Consider the following 21,908-nt stretch of genomic DNA (forward strand, 5'->3'; position numbering starts at 1 on the left):
AATGCATATGAAGAGTAGTGGATTCTATGGCCTAGATGGCATTAAACTAGGGGATGACTCCATGATGGCCTTTTTTCAACAACTTTTCCATTTGATGTGAGCTGGTGATAGAAGGAGCACCCACCTGGAGTCCATGTAGTGTATGAATGTGGTCATTCTCCTTAAAGCTCATATATAACTCCTAGAAATTCATTGTGATTCGGCATAGTGCGCGAAACCATTCAGCGCCCAAGACAATGTCATAACCACCCATGTTAATTGCAAAAAAAAAATTGCTCTGATACCACTTGTTATGCTCTTGACCTGCAAGAAAATCCAGAATACCAAATATGAGAAGAAATACAACCCAGAACACAAAATAAAATGAGAAAAAGAGAAAGTATTTTATTATTCATAGATAAATGCAATGTTCACTTGCCTCTTCGAGGGGGCAACCTTGAGTAGACCAGAGCTCGATTACAAAATAAGACTCGATGATATTTCCCTTCTAACTACAAATATTTATAGCTAAATGATCTCCAACAACCTAATGACTAGTGGTCCTTTTAATAACATGGGTTAACCACTTTATTTATTAATTATGGCTCGTTTGCAACTAACTGTGGTCCCTTCCTTAAATGTGGGTCAACCACTTACAATTATTAATACGGGCTTTATTGACTCTTTAAATAACTATGACTATGACTCAACCCTATTGGGTTTATTACATAAATAAAGGGGTTAGGGTTAGACCCTAACACATAGTCAAGACTAGAGCTGCAGAAAAGGAATTTAATGGTTTCTTATGTCAGATGAATTTTAGATTGAGCTTCAGCTGGTCATAGGATCCATTAGGACTAATATCATTAATGAGAGTTAGACATATGTCTGCACCATATGTGCATATTTCAAAGCTTGAAATTGAATAGTATGCTAATAAAGAAGAATGCGAAGAGAACACACTACAAGAAGTTGAGTTAGTTTCTAGTCAAACAACATTGGAAACTTCAAGGATGAGAGAAAAATAATTGAAAAGACCGAGAGAAAGTTTATAACCAATAGGGTCAGAGTTACAAAAGGCATCATTCAAAGTGTTTAAGAGAAGAAATACCATAAATGTTGAATAAGAGTCCTAAAAAGTTAAAACTTATAAAGAACCTACCATAGTCATACTTTTAGGATAATCTTCATTTTCATTATAGAAAATTAAAGAAACCACCATAGATTCTCCTTCTTCTCCTTCTTCTTCAAGAAAACAAGGTATTTTTGCAAAACTCTTAGAGATGAAGAAGAGAAATGAGGCATTAAAATCCGTCATATGTAGAGTTCTAGAAATAGTCTTCTAGAACGCAGACTAGGTCACATTTTGCCTTAGATAGTGAAATAGGACAATTCCAATTAGCATTTTTGGAACCAAAGGTCCATGTGCCTAAGATTTTTAAATATTAAAAAACCTATGTATTTTCATTTGATTCTAAACAGATACATCCTATAGATCAAATTCATCTTCACAAACAAGCAAGAGAAATGATCTACACATCCTTGATAAGTTCTGCCATGGAAGCATCCATGCTACAAGCATATCTGAACAATATTCATTCTCACCTGAAGCTAGAAAATATTTCTTCTCTAGCTAAGGATACCAAGTTTAAGGGGCTAGAATATTTGGTTTTAAAGTGAGGACGAAATCCTAAAGATGTAAAGGCAACTGAAGAAATAATTAAAAGCAAAAATGCAGACATTCAGACACTGACGAAACAGCTAAAGTTACCAACAACTAAACATTCCCAAGCACAAGAAGTAGTTCATTTAGATAAGGAAAAGTAAAACATGCTTCGAATGATTGTGGAACAAAATGTATAGATTCAGAAGATGGGCACAGATATGGAGAAATTAATCAAGGAAATAGAACTTCAAATCAGCACTAGAGAAGGGATATGGATATTGAGAAGCTCAAATCTCAATTGGAGAAGACCCAAGATAAGAAAATAAAGGTTGATAATGCATATCTTTCCAAACTACAAAAAAATAATGCATATCTTTCCAAAGTACAAAAAAATGTTAGATTAACCAAGCATCTTGAAAAATATGAAAATGAATCATTAATTGCACAGACATTCTCTGAAGCAAAAGAAAAAATATGGATTGATATAAATTCAACAATAATTGAACCCTAGACATCTATTGAAATCACTTTTTAACGGGAAGAACTGGTGATAAGGTCAACAGAATCCATTACTAAAATAAAATAAAAAAATATTTAGATTGCAAGCCATGAGAATCAACCTGAATAATCAAAGTAATGAATTCTAAAACAAAGGAAGAATTGGAGGAATTGTGAATTGAAGACAAGATAGATGCAATCCTAGAAGTAAGAAGAGTTTTGACAAAAATAAACTTAATGTCACAATTAGAAAATAAATGTCAAAACTTAGAAGTTTAGGTGAAACAATTTCATAGAAAATTTAATGTTTTACGCCATAAAGGACTTCTAGCTCTAAGGGATTCTAGTGGCCAATTGATTCCACTAGAAAATTACCAGCACCGATTGCATGAGCTAGCAGTAGATAGAACCAAGTTTACTAAAGTCAAAGGGACAATCAGTGGTAAAGCATTCATTCAAGGCCTAGAATATGATGTTTTTATCCAACATGAAATTCAATATTTTTTCATTACTAGGCTAACTTCTGAGAAGTGTATAGAGGTGGATGAGGCATATAGAAAAGTATCAAAAATTTCTATTCTAGATGAAAAAATATGGGATAAATTACTCGAACTCATCGAATAAAACATAATGTAGACTCATCGAATAAAACATAATGTAGAATTTTAGCAACCAGTTGCAGTGAAAGAAGGAGCAGAAAGCAGGATAACATGAGTATAAAGCAGAGAATTTAGTTTCAAGCAACAGTCATCAAACATTACCCTCGAATTATGTGTTGATTACTCAAATCAGTTCAGGAAAATCTATTTTTGTGTTCTATTTTTGTAATATCCAAATCAGTTTTGGATAATATTGTATTTAAAAAAATAAAATAAAATGAGAATTAGATATTTTATAGTTACACTCTATAATTATTTTGTAGTTCGAAGAAAGAAGGCTTGAACCCTTGTGATGATCTAATGACACTATTGTACTACATTGAAATGTTTTTGAATATAATAAAAGGATTGTGACTTCATCCTTAAAAGCTTTTGTGTTCACATGAGTCTTTCAACTTATTCATTTATGTTTTTCATAATTTATTTCTGCATATGTTCAAGGTAATGTAGGAGTTAGGGTAAGGCTAGATTGAGTATCAATCTCCTAGGAAGTCCACTGCAAATTTTAATCCTTAAGGAGATTAATTAACTAAATAGTTTGTTTAAGTTAGTTACTCTACATTTTTTTAATGTTATCTTCTGTCATCTTTTGAACATATATTGTTTGGCTGTAGAATTCTTCTTCACGCATCAATTGTATTTGATCAATTAAATATACAATATAGATGTTTGATTATCACATATCTTCTCGATTTCCACTTTAAAACTAAACTAAAACATTTATGTTGTTATGAATGAAAATCAACCATTTGAACTTCTCACAAATATTTAGATTTTATAAGTGTTAAAGGTTCAATACATTGGTCATCTAATTTAATTAAACCCTTACTTAGATGCTTTGGTATAGTTCCCCAGCCTGGAACTGTCTACAAAGATACAACATCATATTGGCGTCATTGTTGGGGAATGAAGTTTGAATTTTTTCCCTAGGACAATGATCAGAATTGCCTCTTAATGGTGAATAAGAGGTCAGTAGGCTAAAATATTTCACCTGGTGACTGCACTAGTTAAATATAGCTTCAAGCAAACATACCACATCTCATTCAAATCTAGAGCTTTTCTATCCTTTATCAGATCCAGAGAGACTTGTTCGAATTTCATATATCATACGTATATTAGAAGCTTCCACTTCTACTTCTGCCTCTCTTCCACCTGAGATACCCTCAAAAAATGATCCTTTTCAATCAATCGCAATACCTGTTGAACTTTCATATCTGCCACATAAATTTTTAGAACTCCTTTCTAAAGGAGTAGATCTTCAATCTGTATTTCTAGTTCATCAGCTTGAATCTTTTGAGTTTCCTGCCTCCCATTTAGAACCATCTGATACTGAAGCAGATGCTAAACTTCAATTACCTGAATTGAAACTAGTTGATTTTATTTTCGTTATCATACACACTTATCCTTCAATTTATTTCAAGCGTCAAGAGAAAATAATCATTTATACAAATCCCATAGCCTCTAAAGATCAAGAGAAAGTCATACCTGAAGTTCAGAAATTATTTGTTCATCCTCATTTTTTCAAGAAACCTAAACCTCCATCCCAAGCATATTCAAGAAAAGTTGTCTCTCCTAAACAGAAAGTTCTACTACAACACCAAATTGTTGGATTTAAGCTAATTGTAACAGCTCGATATGTAGCATTGGTACTTCCACTAGCAGCCCAAATTCATTATTTTCCTGAAGGGTATTTGAAACATTTTCCCGGATTCAATAGAAAAATAAGACCTTCTGCAGAAGATCAACTAGCTGCATTTCTTGATTTTTCAAACAATATGAGCATTGAACACGAGGACGTTTATACAGGACTATTTTTTCAATCATTAGAGGGAAATGTCAAAATGTGGTTTCGATAATTACAAGCAAATTCTATAAATTCATGGGCTAAATTAACCAACATGTTCAACAATCAATGGGGAATTAAAAAGGATCATGTTTACTATTTAACATACATTGAATATTTGAGAAGGAACCCTGGGAAACCTTTTTCAAACTTTATCAAAATATTTAATAATATTTAGAACAAGATGCCACCAAATTGTAAACCCCCAGTCATTGGAGATAAAGTTAGATTTTCTAAATCATTTGATGATAATTTTGTTGTAATGCTTAGGAAGAGAAATTTTGAAACCTTAGCAAACATGCAAACTAATGCAATTGAGGTGTAAGTTAACAGGTCAACATCTAGTAAATTGAAGCAAAGGTAGAAAAAGATGAAAGGAAAATGAAAACTAGAGAGGAAAGTACTCAATCGTCAAAAAATAAAGATGAAGAACATAAAATTGATGAAATAACATCTTTATTAAGAAATATATCTAATCGAATTTCAAGAATCGAAACTCAACCCGGAGTAACCCAACAAGTTGCAAATAGACCTTCAATTCAATATAGAATACCTTTGCAACCTAAAATTTTGCAAAGACCAAATTCTGATCAACAAATTCAACCTCCGTTAATGATTGATGATCAAGATCCTGAAGAAGTTCTCCTTATTGTTACAAACAACATCATTTACTTTTGAAGATCCATCATCTCAAAATGTTATTGTCCCAATTAGTCATGATCAATCTTTAGCTCAAAATCAAGAGTCCTCCCATGTTTCTAAATTTCAATTTTTTTTTATGAGTTTCTCATTGTTGAACTCAATAGAAGATGTGATCTAAGACCTACACAAGGTCTTGGTAGACCTGTAAAAAAGGTTAAGTTTGATGAGCCTCAAGTGAGAGTTGTTGAAACACCATCTTTCCAACCTCCAAATCAGTCACAAGAGCAATATTCTATGGAAAAACTTGTTCCAATTGTTTTAATGTTGAAAGATAATTAGAAAGGGTAAAAATTCCTATTCCCTTATCTGAACTTTCCAAAAATCTAGGTTATAAATAGAAAGTCTCCAAATGGATACAATATTCAAGTGTAGATGTTGAAGGGGATGCCATGAGCCTAGAGGATGAGAAGCCTTTATTTATTTTTGGGCTTATTTCAAACATGATTGATGAAAGTGTGCCACCTTTCTATGTTACATTAAAAGTTCATGATTTTCTTATGTACAACTGTATGATAGATTTTGGTGCTTCCCATAATCTGATGCTTAAAGTTATCGTGGACCAACTTCAGTTAAAAATTACCAGACCATATCTTGATATATACACATTTAATTCAAAGAAAGTACTTTGCTTGGGATTAATCAAATATTTAGTTGTTACACTTGCTCAAATCCCTGTGAAAAGCATAGTATTGGATATAGTTGTTATAGACATTCCCCCAAAATTTAGCATGTTGTTGTCAAGATCTTATTGTGCTAAGCTTGGAGGAAGCTTGCAGATGGATATGTCCTATGCTACAATCCCAGTTTATGGAGGTGAAAATTTAAGGTTGTACAAAGAAGTAAGATTCATAAATACTGTATGTAAAGCTAATCAAGCAATAAATCATCCTATATATGTTATTGATCAATATTTTGGATGATTTACTTTGGTTGCAAGTGATCTCTATAATCATCAAACCAAAATTGAAGGTACTGTCAATATACCTTAATTTTCAAATAGTTATATTTGGAAAATTCATTTTAATGGAGCATTTTCTAAGGATGGAGTTGGTGCAAGAATTGTACTCATTTCACCTAAAAAGAGAAACATAACCCAATCCTTTGAATTGGATTTTGAAGTCACAATAATGTGGCAGAATATGAGGCTTTAATTTTAGGATTATAATTAGCTAAAGTTTGAAAGGAAAAAACCTACCAGTATATGGTGATTCAGAATTAATTGTAAAATAGATTTGAAATATCTATCAAACAAAGCATCCTAGACTAAAAGCTTATAAGAATGAAGTATGGGACTGTGTGGAAAACTATTTTCAAGATTTTAATATTTCTGCAATTCTGAGAGAAGATAATATCCATGCAGATTCCTTGGTAGTCTCTGCAAGTTCTTTTAAAATACCTGATCCTTTACAATTACATTATCAGATTGAAGTAAAGTCTAGACCTTCCATCCCAAATAATTTAAGACACTGGCAAGTCTTTGAAGATGATGAACAGTTGAAGAATTTTCTACATGCCATTAATGAATTTTTCACATTACATGTTGAAGAAGAAAACAGTGATGAGATACAATCAAATGATGGTGACTCATATATGAACTTAAAACAAAAAATTATTGATCATGATATCATTTAGTTATCAAATAATTATATTCCAAAGGGATCATTTCCTCTTGAATTTTTTTTTAATAAAAATGATGTGTCAAAATATTCATTGTTAAATTCACAACAGGAACATAGACAAGACTGTAATATTGGTACTGCTAAAAAAATAAAAAATGTCAAAATCTCAGCCAGTTTGCCTCAAGACATAAAAGAAAAATATGTCAGATTGTTTAAGAAATACAGAGATGTATTTGCATGGTCACATGAAGAATTGAAAACCTATGAAACAACTATTATTTAGCACAAAATTCCTCTTAAATTGGCAGCTAACCCATTTTAGCAAAAATCAATAAGGATTAACCCATTCCTACTACCTATTATTGAGAAAGAATTAAGAAAGTTGTTGGATGCCAAAACAATGTTTCCCTTAACATATTTTGAATGGATAGCTAACATGGTACATGTCAAGAAGAAAATTGGAGAAATAAGACCATGTGTCAATTTTAGAAACTTGAACAAATTGTCCTTGAAAAATAATTATCCATTACCAAAAATGGATCAATTGCTTCAAAGAGTATTAGGTTCTGACATGATTTCAATGTTAGATAGTTTTTCTAGATACAACCAAATTTTGTCATCTAATAAGACAGAAAAAGACAACATTCACAACTCCATGGGGTAATTTTATGTATGCCAAGATGTCATTTGGTCTAATCAATGCTCGAGCAAAATTTCAAAGGGAAATGGGTCTGGCATTTGTTGGTAAGGTAAATAAATTCATTGTCATTTACCTTGATGATTTGACAGTATTTTCTTACTCTGATGCTAAAGACATCAAACACTTGAGGAACTTTTTTGAGAGATGCAAAAAATTTGGGATTTCTCATAATCCTAAAAAGTCACTCTTTGCAAAGAGGGAAGGAAGATTGTTGGGACGCATTATTTCAAAAGAAGGAGTTAAAATAGATCCTAAGAGATTTTTAGCAATTCATGTAATCAGTTTGTCCAGAAATAAGAAAGAAAATCAATCATTCTTAGGGAAGATAAATTTTTTAAGGAGGTTCATACCTAATTATGCTGAAATTGTTAAAGATATTATTGATATGCTCAAGAAAAATAATGAAATTAAATGGACTATCCAAGCTAGATATTACTTCTCACATATCAAGAAGGAAATTTTAGAAGCTCCAGCGCTTGTCAGCCCAAATTATTCAAAACTTTTTAGTATTTTCTCCTTCGCCTCAGATAATACCACAACAACAGTTTTATTGCAAAGAAATCATGATCAACATGAGCAGCCAATTGCTTTAGTAAGGTTATGAGAGATGTTGAACTAAAATATGACATCATAGAAAAACAAGCTTATGCCTTGGTAATATATTTAAAAGCATTTAGGATTTACGTTTTACATTCTCCTATAATCTATTATGTGCCTAACAATGTAGTAAAGACAATATTGCCTCATATTGATACATATGGAAAGAGGGGGAGATGGATTGCTAATATACTTGAGTTTGATTCAGATATCAAACCTACAAAGTTGGTGAAAGGAAAGGGTTTAGTTAAGCTATTGGCAGAATCAATCTGTAAAATACTTGGTATTAATACCATAATGCAGATTTCAGGTAAGAAGAATCCACAAGAACCTTCTTCTAGTGCAGTTCCTATACCTTTTCCTTTACACATTGTTGAATTTTTTTTACTATCATATTGCTACGAAGAAAGTGAATTTTCTACGTGACTTTGAGTACCCTCTTGAATTCACAAAAAATAAATGTAAATCCCTCAGACTCAAGGCCATGAAGTACTGCATAGTAAATCTAAACATGTATTGGAAGGATCCCTTAAATATCCTCTTACTATGCTTGAGTGAAAGTGAAATAGATGGAGTAATTGAGAGTTTTCATGAAGGCGTTTGAGGAGGACATTATGCTTGAAAGAAAATTGCATATAAAATACTAAGAGTAGGTTTCTATTGGCCAAAATTGTTTGCACAAGTAGGAGAAAAGATGAGGAGTTATATCCCTTGTCAGATATTTGCAGGAAAAAAAAGGTTAGCAGCACTTCCCCTTGTTCCAATTTCAGCGGAAGCTCCTTTCTTGTAGTCGGGATTAGATTTTCATTGGTGAAATAGTTCTTGCTTCCAGTAATAAACACAGGTGGATATTAACAACCACTCATTACTTCACAAAGTGGGTAGAAACAATTCCTGTTAAGAATGTCATTGACATAGTGGTGATAAAATTTATTGAAGAAAACATTTTGTCTATATTTGATTGTCCAAGACAAATAGTTACAGATAATGCTCAAGATTTCAATAGCATTAAGATGATAGAATTTTGTCAAAAATATCAAATTGATTTACATCACACTGCACCTTATTATCCACAAGGAAATGGGCTGGCAAAATCATCAAATAAAAGTCTAGTTCAAGTCATCAAAAAAGTGTTAGCAAATCATAAAAGAACTGGGACAATCATCTCAAATATGCAGTATGGGAAAATAGGGGTTCACATAAAAGGTCTACTTGTAAATATCCCTTTCAACTTGTTTATGGAATAGAAGCTATCTTCCCTGCACAATTATCATTTCCAGTCATGAATTTTTTTCAAGATTTATATGAAGAAGTAGATGATTTTTCAAGAAGGATAAATCAAATTATTGAGCTAAATCAAGATAGAGATGAATTTCATCATAAACTTCGATAATATCAAGACAAGATGAAGTTTTGTTTGACAAAAAATCTAGAGAGAGGGATTTCAGACAAGGAGATTTAGTTCTCAGATGGGATGCAAGAAGAGAAGAAAGAGGCAAGCATGGAAAATTTGATAACCTCTGTTTAGGACCTTTCATCACTGGAGAAGTCAAAGGAAATAATACATTCATACTACACAATCTGGAAGGAGAATATTTCTGATTTCCATTCAATGGGAAATATCTCAAGCATTCTATCGAGTATTGAGTTTTTTAAGCATCATCATTGTATATTTCCGTTTTTCTTTAAAATTCTAGAGAAAGTGTGATTTTCACAACAAAGACTCCACAACCTAAGGAGTAGGCACATGGATCTAAGGTTCTCTGCATCCCGCAGGGGGAAGTAGTCCCCACATGGAGTTGAATCATAGTTACTCTCAAGTAAATTTTCAATTGTTCTCATTAATTTTATTATTTCCCAAATGGAAACCCAGAAAGGAAAATCTAAAGTGTTTGTAGACAGTCCTTTGTTACCCCTTGTGATCAATTTAGATGAATTGCCCCTTATCGACACCCATTTCAAGATTATCGAAACCAATTGTGAATTTGACTTGTATGAGCTTCAAAATTGGGGATTTTAGAAATATGAAGATGCTGGTGATGAATTCTCTTTTTTGGAATCGTTACTTCCTCAGTTTTGTTTCCCTCAAACAAATCATTTCCCAGAATTTGTCACTTAGTGTGGAGCTTGATACCTTCCCATTCAGAGAGTTGTAATTGATCAAAATAACGAGACTCTTTTCTTTAGTAAGGTTATGAGAGATGTTGAACTAAAATATGACATCACAGAAAAATAAGTTTATGCCTTGGTACAAGCTTTGAAAGCATATAGGAATTATGTTTTACACTCTCCTATAATTTCTTATGTGCCTAACAATGCAATAAAGACAATGTTGACTCAGACTGATACATATGGAAAGAGGAGGAGATGGATTGCTAAGATACTTGAATTTGATTCAGCTATCAAACCTACAAAGTTGGTGAAAGGACAGGGTATAGCTAAGCTTTTGACATAATCAAACTCCAAAATACTTAGTATTAATATAATAATGCAAATTTCAGGTGAGAAGAATCCACAATAACCTTCTCAAATTTTAGGTGAGAAAAATCCACAAGAACCTTCTTCTAGTGCAGTTCCTATACCTTTTCCTTTGCGCATTGATGATTTTTTTTTACTATCAAATTGGTACAAAGACATAGTGCATTTTCTACGTGACATTGAGTACCCTCTTGAATTCACAAAGAATCAATGTAGATCCCTCAAACTCAAGGACATGAAGTATTGCATAGTAAATGAAAACCTGTATTGGAAGGATCCCTTAAATATCCTCTTACTATGTTTGACTGAAAGTGAAACAGATGGAGTAATTGAGCAATTTCATGAAGGATTTTGTGGAGGATATTATGCTTGGAAGGAAATTGCATAGAGAATACTAAGAGAAGGTTTCTATTGGCCAAAATTGTTTTCACATGCTGGAGCAATGGTGAGGAGTTATATCCATTGTCAAAGATTTGCAGGAAAACAAAGGTTAGCAACACTTCCCCTTGTTCTGGTTTCAATGGAAGCTCCTTTCTTGCATTGGGCATTAGATTTCATTGGTGAAATAGTTCCAGCTTCCAGTAATAAACAGAAATGGATATTAAAAGCCACTCATTACTTCACAAGGTGGTTAGAAGAAATTCCTATTAAGAATGCCACTAACACCGTGGTTATAAAATTTATTGACGAAAACATTTTGTTTAGATTTGCTTGTCCAAGACAAATAGTTACAGATAATGCTCAGGATTTCAGTAGGATTAAGATTATAGAATTTTGTCAAAAATATCAAATTTCTTTACATCACTCTACACCTTATCATCCACAAGGAAATGGGCTACAGAATCATCAAATAAAATTCTAGTTCAAGTCATTAAGAAAGTGTTAGCAGATCATAAAAGTAACTGGCACAGTTGTCTTAGATATGTAGTATGGGAAAACAAGGTTTCACCTAAAAGGTCTACTCGTAAATATCCTTTTCAACTTATTTATGGAATAGAATTTATCTTCCCTACATAATTAGCATTTCCATTCATGAACTTTTTGCAGGAGTCATATGAAGAAGCAGATGATTTTTCAAGAAGGATAAATCAAATTATTGAGCTAAATAAAGATAGAGAAGTTCATCATAAACTTTGAAAATATTAAGACAAGCTGAAGAGTTTGTTTGATAGAAAATCCAGAAAAAGAGATTTCATACAAGGAGATTTAGTTCTCATATGGGATGCAAGAAGATAAGAAAGAGGCAAGAATGGAAAATTTGATAACCTATGTTTAGGACCTTTTAGGATTGCAGAAGTCAAAGGAAATAATACATTCATCCTACACAATCTAGAAGGAGAATATTTCTCACTGCTAGTCAATGGGCAATATCTCAAGAATTTTATCTAGTATTGATTTTTTTCATAATCATCATTGTATATTTCTGTTTTTTCTTTAAAATTTTAGAGCAAGTGTGAATTTCAAAACAAAGACTCCATAGCCTGAGGAGTACGCACATGGATCTGCATGTTCTTTGTATCCTGCATGGGGAATTAGTCTCGAGATGGAGCTGATGTTGTAACTTATTTATAACCTTTTTGAATAGTTTAGAAGTTTCTTTTTATTGTAAAAGAACAAAAGAAGAAAATAAAAAAATAAAAATAAGAAAATAAATTAAAAAAAAAAAATCAAATAGAAAAAAGAAAAAAATGAAAAATAGAAAAATGGAAATAAAGAAAAGAAAAAAGAAAAATATTTTTACCCTTGGAATAAGCGATCACATTGAAATTTCACTATGTTGTATAATTATATTTGAAAAATATGTATTTTTATTTAAATAAGTATTGTAAAATAAATGTTGATTTGACTATCGTCTGCAGAAGATTAACGTTCGTGTAGCTTCCGACAGTTAGAATGACACGCGCTCCCATCAATGGCATCCAAAGGATTGCGAGACCCCCCCGCATTCTCATAATTTAATGGAGGGGTGGGAGGAGGGGTTTGCAAATTGGTTTCCCTAAATCCCACTTTTGTTACATGTCTTCTCCTCATAAATTGTGGGACCCCCCTGTGCTTGAAACCAAAAATCGTCACCACCCCCAACCCGCAAATCGATTATCCTAATCTTGACTATTCTCATTATTCTCACCCTCTGCTAACCTTCCACCATTCCTAGTCATGACTATCTACTCTGCTAAACTAGGCAAGCAACCGTTACATCATTTATTTCTCCTTCCAACATTCAAATACATTAAATCCTCCCTGCTATTAATGGTTAATCCAACAAAAATATGTTATGATCGCTTTGATAAAAAAAATTATCCTTGCCAAACAAGATTCTTTTACCATTCCACCTACAACCATAGCTTCAAGAATGACATCCAAGAGAATTTCAATGACTAGCAACTTCCAATCATCGTTACTCTCAAGTAAATTTTCAATAGTTCTCAGTAATTTTATTTTTTCCCAAATGGCAACCGATAAAGGAAAACATTAAATGCCTGTAGACAATCCTCTATTACGCCCTAAGATCAATTTATACGAATTTCCCCTTATTGACACCCATTTCAATATTACTGAAACCAATTATGAATTCGAATTGTACGAGCTTCACAATTGGGCATTTCAAAAATATGAAGACGCCAGTGACGAATTCTCTTTTTGGGAATCCTTACTTCCTTAGTTTTGTTTCCCTCAAACATATCATTTCCCAGAATTTTTCACCTGGTGTGGAGCTTGATACCTTCCCAGTCAAAGCGCTATAATTGCTCAAAATAATGAGACTCTTTTCTTTAGTAAGGTTATGAGAGATGTTGAACTAAAATATGACATCACAGAAAAACAAGCTTATGCCTTGGTACAAGCTTTGAAAGCATTTATGATTTATGTTTTACACTCTCCTATAATTTCTTATGTGCCTAACAATGCAGTAAAGACAATGTTGACGCAGCCTGATACATATGAAAAGAGGGGGAGATGGATTACTAAGATACTTTAGTTTGATTTAGTTATCAATCCTACAAAGTTGGTGAAAGGACAGGGATTAGCTAAGCTATTGTCAGAATCAAACTGCAAAATACTTCATATTAATACCATAATGTAGATTTTAGGTGAGAAGAATCCACAAGACCCTTCTCATATTTTAGGTGAGAAGAATCCACAAGAACCTTCTCAGATTTCAGGTGAGAAGATTTCGCAAGAACCTTCTTTTAGTCCAATTCTTATACATTTTCCTTTACGCATTGATGAAAATCTTTTACTATCAGATTGGAACAAAGACATAGTGCATTTTCTAAGTGACTTTGAGTACCCTCTTTAATTCACAAAGAATCAATGTAAATCCCTCAGACTCAAGGCCATGAAGTACTGCATAGTAAATGAAAACTTGTACTAGAAGGATCCCTTAAATATCCTCTTACTATGCTTGACTAAAAAAGAAACAGATGGAGTAATTGAGCAGTTTCATGAAGGCTTTTGTGGAGGGAATTATGCTTGGAAGGAAACTGTATATAAAATACTAAGAGAAGGTTTCTATTGGCCAAAATTGTTTGCACAGGTTGGAGCAAAGGTGTGGAGTTATATTCCTTGTCAGATATTTACAGGAAAACAGAGGTTAGCAGCACTTCCCCTTGTTCTGGTTTTGGTGGAAGCTCATTTATTACAATGGGGATTAGATTTCATTGGTGAAATAGTTCCTGCTTCTATTAATCAACATATATGGATATTAACAACCACTGATTACTTCAAAAAGTGGGTAGAATCAATTCCTATCAAGAATGCCACTGACACAGTGGTGATAAAATTTATTGAAGAAAACATTTTTTCTGGATTTGGATATCCAACACAAATAATTACAGATAATGCTCAAGACTTCAGTAGGATTAAGATTATAAAATTTTGTCAAAAATATCAAATTGCTTTACATCACTCTACACTTTATTATCCACAAGGAAATGGGCTAGAAGAATCATCAAATAAAAGTCTGGTTAAAGTCGTCGAGAATGTTGAAAAGTGTGCAACAAGAAATGCTTGTTGAGAATGCAACAAGATGATGGAGCTTAGTGAAAAGACTCACCTTCACTAAGTGGGCCCACAGGAAAATTATGGCGCACGTTCTATTTTTGATCACAGTGTGGATGATCACAGTGTGGGTGATCACAGTATGAGTGATCACAGTGTGGGTGACCACAGTGTGGGTGACCACAATGTGGGTGACCACAGTGTGAGTGATCACAGTGTGAGTGATCAAATTCTATTTTTAGACTGGCTGTCAAAAATAGAAAAGTCAAATATTATTGTCTCATAATAATATTTGGACTATAAACTTGATCTTATTCTCTTGGAGCACTTCAGGATGAGCTACGGATGTGGTACATGCAGATCCCAGAAGGAAATACGTGGTTACCTATGGGATGACTAATATTTGCATGCAGTACTTCAGTTAGAACTCAAGTGAGTTGAGTTTAGTGGACTGGAGGTGCAGTTGATGGAGTTGTGTTCAGTTTAGCCTTGTTAAACTGGTTGTATTTAGTCTAACTGGAAAATAGACTAGAGATGAGTTGGGTGAATTAGTTATTAATTAATTCACAAGTTATTAACTCATAATGCAACTATAGAATACATCAGTTAACTCAGTTGCATATCAATGCATGTTCAGTTCAGCAGGGACAGGTGTTAGAGGATCAGATTGCTATCAGTTGTGACTATAGCTGTGCATGATGATTTGCACAATCAGAGGGATTGAATATGCCAATGAATTGGCCAATATCAAGAATTTTAGGTTGTGCTCACGTCCAACACAGTGCGAGTGATTCTTTGGAGGTTAAATACGAGTTTGGTAAACCATTCTCATTAGTTCTTGAGCAGGTATTGAGCTGGAGAGGCAGGCAAGCAGTGGAATGGATTTGGAGATCAGATCTGAGCTGTATTGTGTGTAACAAGTGGAGCTGGTACTGGATTGCTTGTGATAAGCATGGTACTATGTATTGTTACATGATTCAATCAATATAATATACAGATAGTGTGGGGTTTTTAGCGAGATGCTTTCCCCTGGAAAATACTCTGTTGATATGTGTGATTGATGCTTCTATGTGTGCCTGTGAATGTTTCTGATTCTGTAAATTGATGATCAACGTAGAGGAGATTATGTATTATACATGTTCCACTTATAATTGTATGATCAGGATAATCTCTGTGAATATGTGTTAAATTATTCAAAATTTCTACATGGTATCAGAGCTAGATGATTTGTAGGAAAATTTTCTACATGGTATTAGAGCGAGCTGATTTGTAGAATAAGTTCTACATGATATCAGTGCTGTATTGATCATCATATCTATTATTCAGAAAGTGTTTACATTTTATTTCTTCAGGCAGAGTCTGTAATCGGGCCAGGTAGCATCTGGATTCATCCTTCTTTTGGAAGGTGAGATATCCAGTGAATGCCCATATAGTCGATCTCTGTACGAGAAATACTTTTTTCTCACGAATTCTAGATCAGAAGTGGTTGAGTTTTTGTGCTCGTGGAATTAGAATTTAATTCCAAAGCAAGAGCGAAACTCAGAAACATTCAGTGTGAGAATGGAGACAGTATGCCCCAGTATCTCACAAAGTTCACCCAATGCCGGGGTGAACTGGGAAGTTTGGGGGTGACTGTTGGATGAGGATGGTGAGTCTAGCACTCCTTGACCTTCCTAAGAGTTGGCATAGCTACCAGGACTCGGTGAATGGAAGGGAGAAACTGCCAGGATGGGAGAGACTTTGGTCGGATCTTGTGCAGGAGGAGATTAGACGGAGCACCAGAGATGGTTCTTCATCCATGCAGGATGAGGCGAATTGTGTCTTAGCGAGTAAGGCAAAGAAGGGGAAGGGGAAGGTTTCTCTTTTTGAATCCAGTTCTTCCAGTGGTGGGAAGAAGGTTGACAAGTCGAAGGTGAGATGCTTTCGTTGTCATGAGATTGATTCACGGGTCAGGAACCTGTATGCTCTTGAGGTTCAAGATGCATGCAAAGCCTTGAGCAACGAGGCAACTGATGGAGACTTGGTGGTTGAGAGGGAGCATATATTACCTCTCAACATGCAGAGCCAGAAGAAGTCTCAGATGATTTTGGAGGAGCCACGATTGGTGCAGCAGCTTCAGGAGGTTGAGGAGCAGCCACAATAAGGGAAGCTGAGTGGAGATCGAGTAGATACATCTACTCATGCAGAGACCTCCAGTAGGGGGAAACTTCGAGCCAGGTGGGCTGAGGGATCGCATGCAGCCATACCTCCAGGTAGGAGGTGGGGTGATGTGGATTGATTGTCCCAAGGAGGAGGGGCAGGATCCTTGAGGTACCCAACCTCTTGGATGAGACCTTACTACGAGAGCCCCAGATGTGTAGTAGCAGGAACTGACTGATTGGGTAGAGACAGATGCGGATGGAGCGGCAAAGAGAGTGACAGTGCATGGAATCCCAGGACAGCGCATAGCTAGCAGGCTGCAGCAATGCGAGAGGCACAAGTGTTTTGCATAGTGCTAGGTGGCACAGAGAGGTTTGCAATGGTGCGAGATGCATGGAGATGTTGCAGTAGCGCAGATGTCATAGAGGGAGCACTTGTCAGCAGTAGGTAGAGCTTCAGCATCAGAGGGTGTTTCTAGCCCAACAAGGTGGTCAGTTGGGAGGTGCAGTGCGGTAGCAATGCTGGGAGATAGAACCAACAACAGCACGGATGCAGTTAGAGATCAAAGTGACAAAGGCTAGAGCAGTCAGATACTGAAGAGCACAGAGATGCAGAGTCTTCAGTCGACAGAGGCAATAGCAGTCAGAGACTTTGATGACAAAGCAAGTGGACCGGCCAGATGTGTTGCATGGAGAACATTCCAGAGTTATAGGATCGGGTTTGAGAGGAAGCCTTTCTTGTTGAGAGGGAGTGTTGAAAAGTGTGCAACAATAAATGCTTGTTGATAATGTAACAAGATGAAGGAGCTTAGTGAAAAGAGTTGCCTTCACTAAGTGGGCCCGCAGGAAAATTATGGCGCACGTTCTATTTTAGATCACAGTGTGGATGATCACTGTGTGGGTGATCACAGTGTGAGTGATCACAGTGTGGGTGACCATAGTGTGGGTAACCACAGTGTGGGTGACCACAGTGTGGGTGACCACAGTGTGGGTGACCACAGTGTGAGTGATCATAGTGTGAGTGATCAAATTCTATTTTTAGACTGGCTGTCAAAAATAGAAAAGTCAAATATTATTGTCTCATAATAATATTTGGACTATAAAATTGATCTTATTCTCTTGGAGCACTTCAGGATGAGCTACAGATGTGGTACATGCAGATCCCAGAAGGAAATATGTGGTTACCTATGGAATGACTAATATTTGCATGCAGGACTTCAGTTAGAACTCAAGTGAGTTGAGTTTAGTGGACTGGAGGTGCAGTTGATGGAGTTGTGTTCAGTTTAGCCTTGTTAAACTGGTTGTATTTAGTCTAACTGGAAAATAGACTAGAGATGAGTTGGGTGAATTAGTTATTAATTAATTCACAAGTTATTAACTCATAATGCAACTATAGAATACATCATTTAACTCAGTTGCATGTCAGTGCATGTTCAGTTCAGCAGGGACAGGTGTTAGAGGATCAGATTGCTATCAGTTGTGACTATAGTTGTGCATGATGATTTGCACAATCAAAGGGATTGAGTATGCCAATGAATTGGCCAATATCAAGAATTGTAGGTTGTGCTCACGTCCAACACAGTGTGAGTGATTCTTTGGAGGTTAAATACGAGTTTGGTAAACCATTCTCATCAGTTCTTGAGTAGGTATTGAGCTGGAGAGGCAGGCAAGCAGTGGAATAGATTTGGAGATCAGATATGAGTTGTATTGTGTGTAACAGGTGGAGCTGGTACTGGATTGCTTGTGATAAGAATGGTACTATGTATTGTTACATGATTCAATCAATATAATATACAGATAGTGTGGGGTTTTTAGCGAGATACTTTCCCCTGGAAAATATGTGTTGATATGTGTGATTGATGCTTCTATGTGTGCCTGTGAATGTTTCTGCTTCTGTAAATTGATGATCAACGTAGAGGAGATTATGTATTATACATGTTCCGCTTATAATTGTATGATCAGGATAATCTCTGTGAATATGTGTTAAATTATTCAAAATTTCTACAAAGAAAGTGTTAGAAGATCATAAAAGGAACTGTGACAGTCATCCCAAATATGCAGTATGAGAAAATAGGGTTTCACCTAAAAGATCTACAAGTAAATATCCTTTTCAACTTGTTTATTGAATATAAGTTATCTTCCCTACACAATTAGCATTTCTAGTCATGAATTTTTTGTAGGAGTCATATGAAGAAGAAGATGATTTTTTAAGAAGGATTAATCAAATTATTGAGCTAAATCAAGATAGAGATGAACTTCATCATAAACTTCGACAATATAAAGACAAGATGAAGAGTTTGCTTGACAGAAAATCTAGAGAAAGAGATTTCATACAAGAAGATTTAGTTCCTAGATGGGATGCAAGAAGAGAAGAAAGAGGCAAGAATGGAAAATTTGATAACCTATGTTTCGGACCTTTCAACATTACAGAAGTCAAAGGAAATAATACATTCATCCTATGCAATCTGGAAGGAGAAAATTTCCCATTGCGAGTCAATGGGAAATATCTCAAGCATTCTATCCATTATTGAGTTTTTTCAGCATCATCATTGTATATTTTTGTTTTTTCTTTAAAATTCCAGAGAAAATGTGATTTTCACAACAAAGACTCCACTACTTGAGGAGTAGACACATGGATCTATAGGTTCTCTACATCCAGCAAGTGGGAAGTAGTCCCCAAATGGAGTTGATGCTGTAACTTATTCTTACCCTTTTTTGAATAATTTGCAAGTTTCTTTTTATTGTGGAAAAAAAAAATAGAAAAATAAGAAAAGAAATAAAATATTAAAAATAAAATCAAATAGAAAAATAAAGAAATGAAAAATAAAAAAAGGGAAATAAAGAAAATAAAAAACAAAAATATTTTTTGCCTTGGAATAAGCGAGCACATTGAAATGCCACTACGTTGTATAATTATATTTAAAAAATATGTATTTTTTTTCAAATAAGTATCGTAAATAAATGTTGATTTGATTATCGTCCACAAAATATTAATGTTCATGCATATTTGGACAGTTATGATGGAAAGTGATCTCATCAACAACATCTGATGGATTGCAAGAGCTCCCGCACTCTAGACATTTAATGGAGGGGTGGGGGTGGGGGTCCACAAAGTGGTTTCCATCAATCCGACTTTTGTTACGTGTCCCCTCCTCCTACACTGTGGGATCCCCCCCCCCCACTTGAAACCACAAAGCGCGACCACCCCCAACCCCCCTTGCAAACCACTTCTCCTACTATGCCACTATTCCTGCCATTCTGACCCTATGTTAACCTTCTTCCATTCCTAGTCATGACAATCTACTATGCCAACCTAGGCAGCCAACTGTTACATCATTTATTTCTTCCACCAACGTTCAAATACATTAAATACTCCATGCCATTAATGAATAATCCAATAAAAATATGTTATGATCTCTTTTATAAAAGTTGTTATCCCTTCCAAACCAGATTCTTTTACCATTCCAACTACAATCAAAGCTTCTAGAACGACATCTAAGAAAATTCCAGTGACTAGGAGCTTCCAATCATCGTTACTCTTGGGTAAATTTTCCATCGTTCTCAATAATTTTGTTTTTTCCCGAATGGAAACCCATAAAGGAAAATATAAAGTGTCTATAGACAATCCTTTGTTACCCCCTGTGATCAATTTAGACGAATTTGCCCTTATCGACACCCATTTCAAGATTACTAAAACCAATTGTGAATTTGACTTATACGAGCTTCACAATTGGGCATTGCAGAAATATGAGACATCAGTGACGAATTCTCTTTTAGGAAATCCTTACTTCCACATTTTTTTTCCCTCAAATATATCGTTTCCTAGAATTTTTCACCTGGTGTGGAGCCTGATACCTTCCCAGTCAGAGAGTTGCAATTGCTCAAAATAATGAGACTCTTTTCTACATAACCTCTGAGTAAATTTGTCAGACCCTATAGTTAAACCCTCGGGACTCCATTCAACCTTTTTCGATAGATGCCCTTATGGAGATTTACCAGATACTTTCTTTTTCGAAGAGAGTGCATATCTTTAAGTCTTTTGTACTAGAAAATTTTGAATTACCCATGACAAACCCACCTTATCCCTCTACAATTTTTCTTAAGATGTCTAGGCAAGTTATTTCCATGGTCTATTTTCTTTTAGGATATCCCAATGATCAGTGGGTAGATGAAATTATTTTGGGGTTCTTATCAGTGTTTTTATCTGGTAAGAAACTTCAATTATGTTCAATTACAGTCAATTTCTATTAGGTGTAATGCATGTCCAGTTCTTAAAGTTCAATGTTGAAGGATCATTCAAGAACCAGACAATTTTGGTTTACATGTTTTTGTATTATCAATTAGAAAGGTTAAAATTTCCTCCACATAAGTTGATACTGAAGGAAAACCATAGTTAGTGATTCATTGGACCTCATTAGTGAGGAAAACTTTTGAATAATTCTCTTTCAGTGACTTTGTCAACCAAATTCTGTATATGGAAATTTGTTTGTTAAGTAGTTATATAGTTCCCAGGGTTTCTACAGAGATCAAAAGGGTTCTACACTTGAGTGCGTTGTCTAAATTTGGAGACTGATATTTATACTATAATTTTTTAGAAAATAGAAACTATGGTTGTGTGCTTGCACCTTACAAACTACTAGTACAGTTCCTCCCCATGAGAATTTTCACATTAGAATATGGCAGAAAGATGATAAACATGGATTATGTTCATTTTGTTTCCAGGAATAAAAAATCTCAATTTAAACTAAAGGCATAGGTTAGACCATTCATAGTCAACACTATAGCTGAAGAAAAATAAGTTAAAGATTTGTTAAGTTAGATGAAGATTAGATTGAGTTTCGACTGGTCATATGATCCATTAGGAGTAATATCATCAATGAGAATTGGAAAAAAGTCTACACCATATGTGCATATTGCAAATCCTGAAATTGAATAGTATGCTAACAAAGAATGGGAAGAGAACATTGGAAACTCTAAGGATGACAGAAAAAGAAATTAAAATACTGAGAGAAAGTTTATTCCTGGTAGGT

This window comes from Pinus tabuliformis, chromosome 7 (assembly GCF_031772625.1).
Source record: "Pinus tabuliformis cultivar Carrire ecotype Pingquan chromosome 7, CPIR1, whole genome shotgun sequence".
NCBI classification, from domain to species: Eukaryota; Viridiplantae; Streptophyta; class Pinopsida; order Pinales; family Pinaceae; genus Pinus; species Pinus tabuliformis.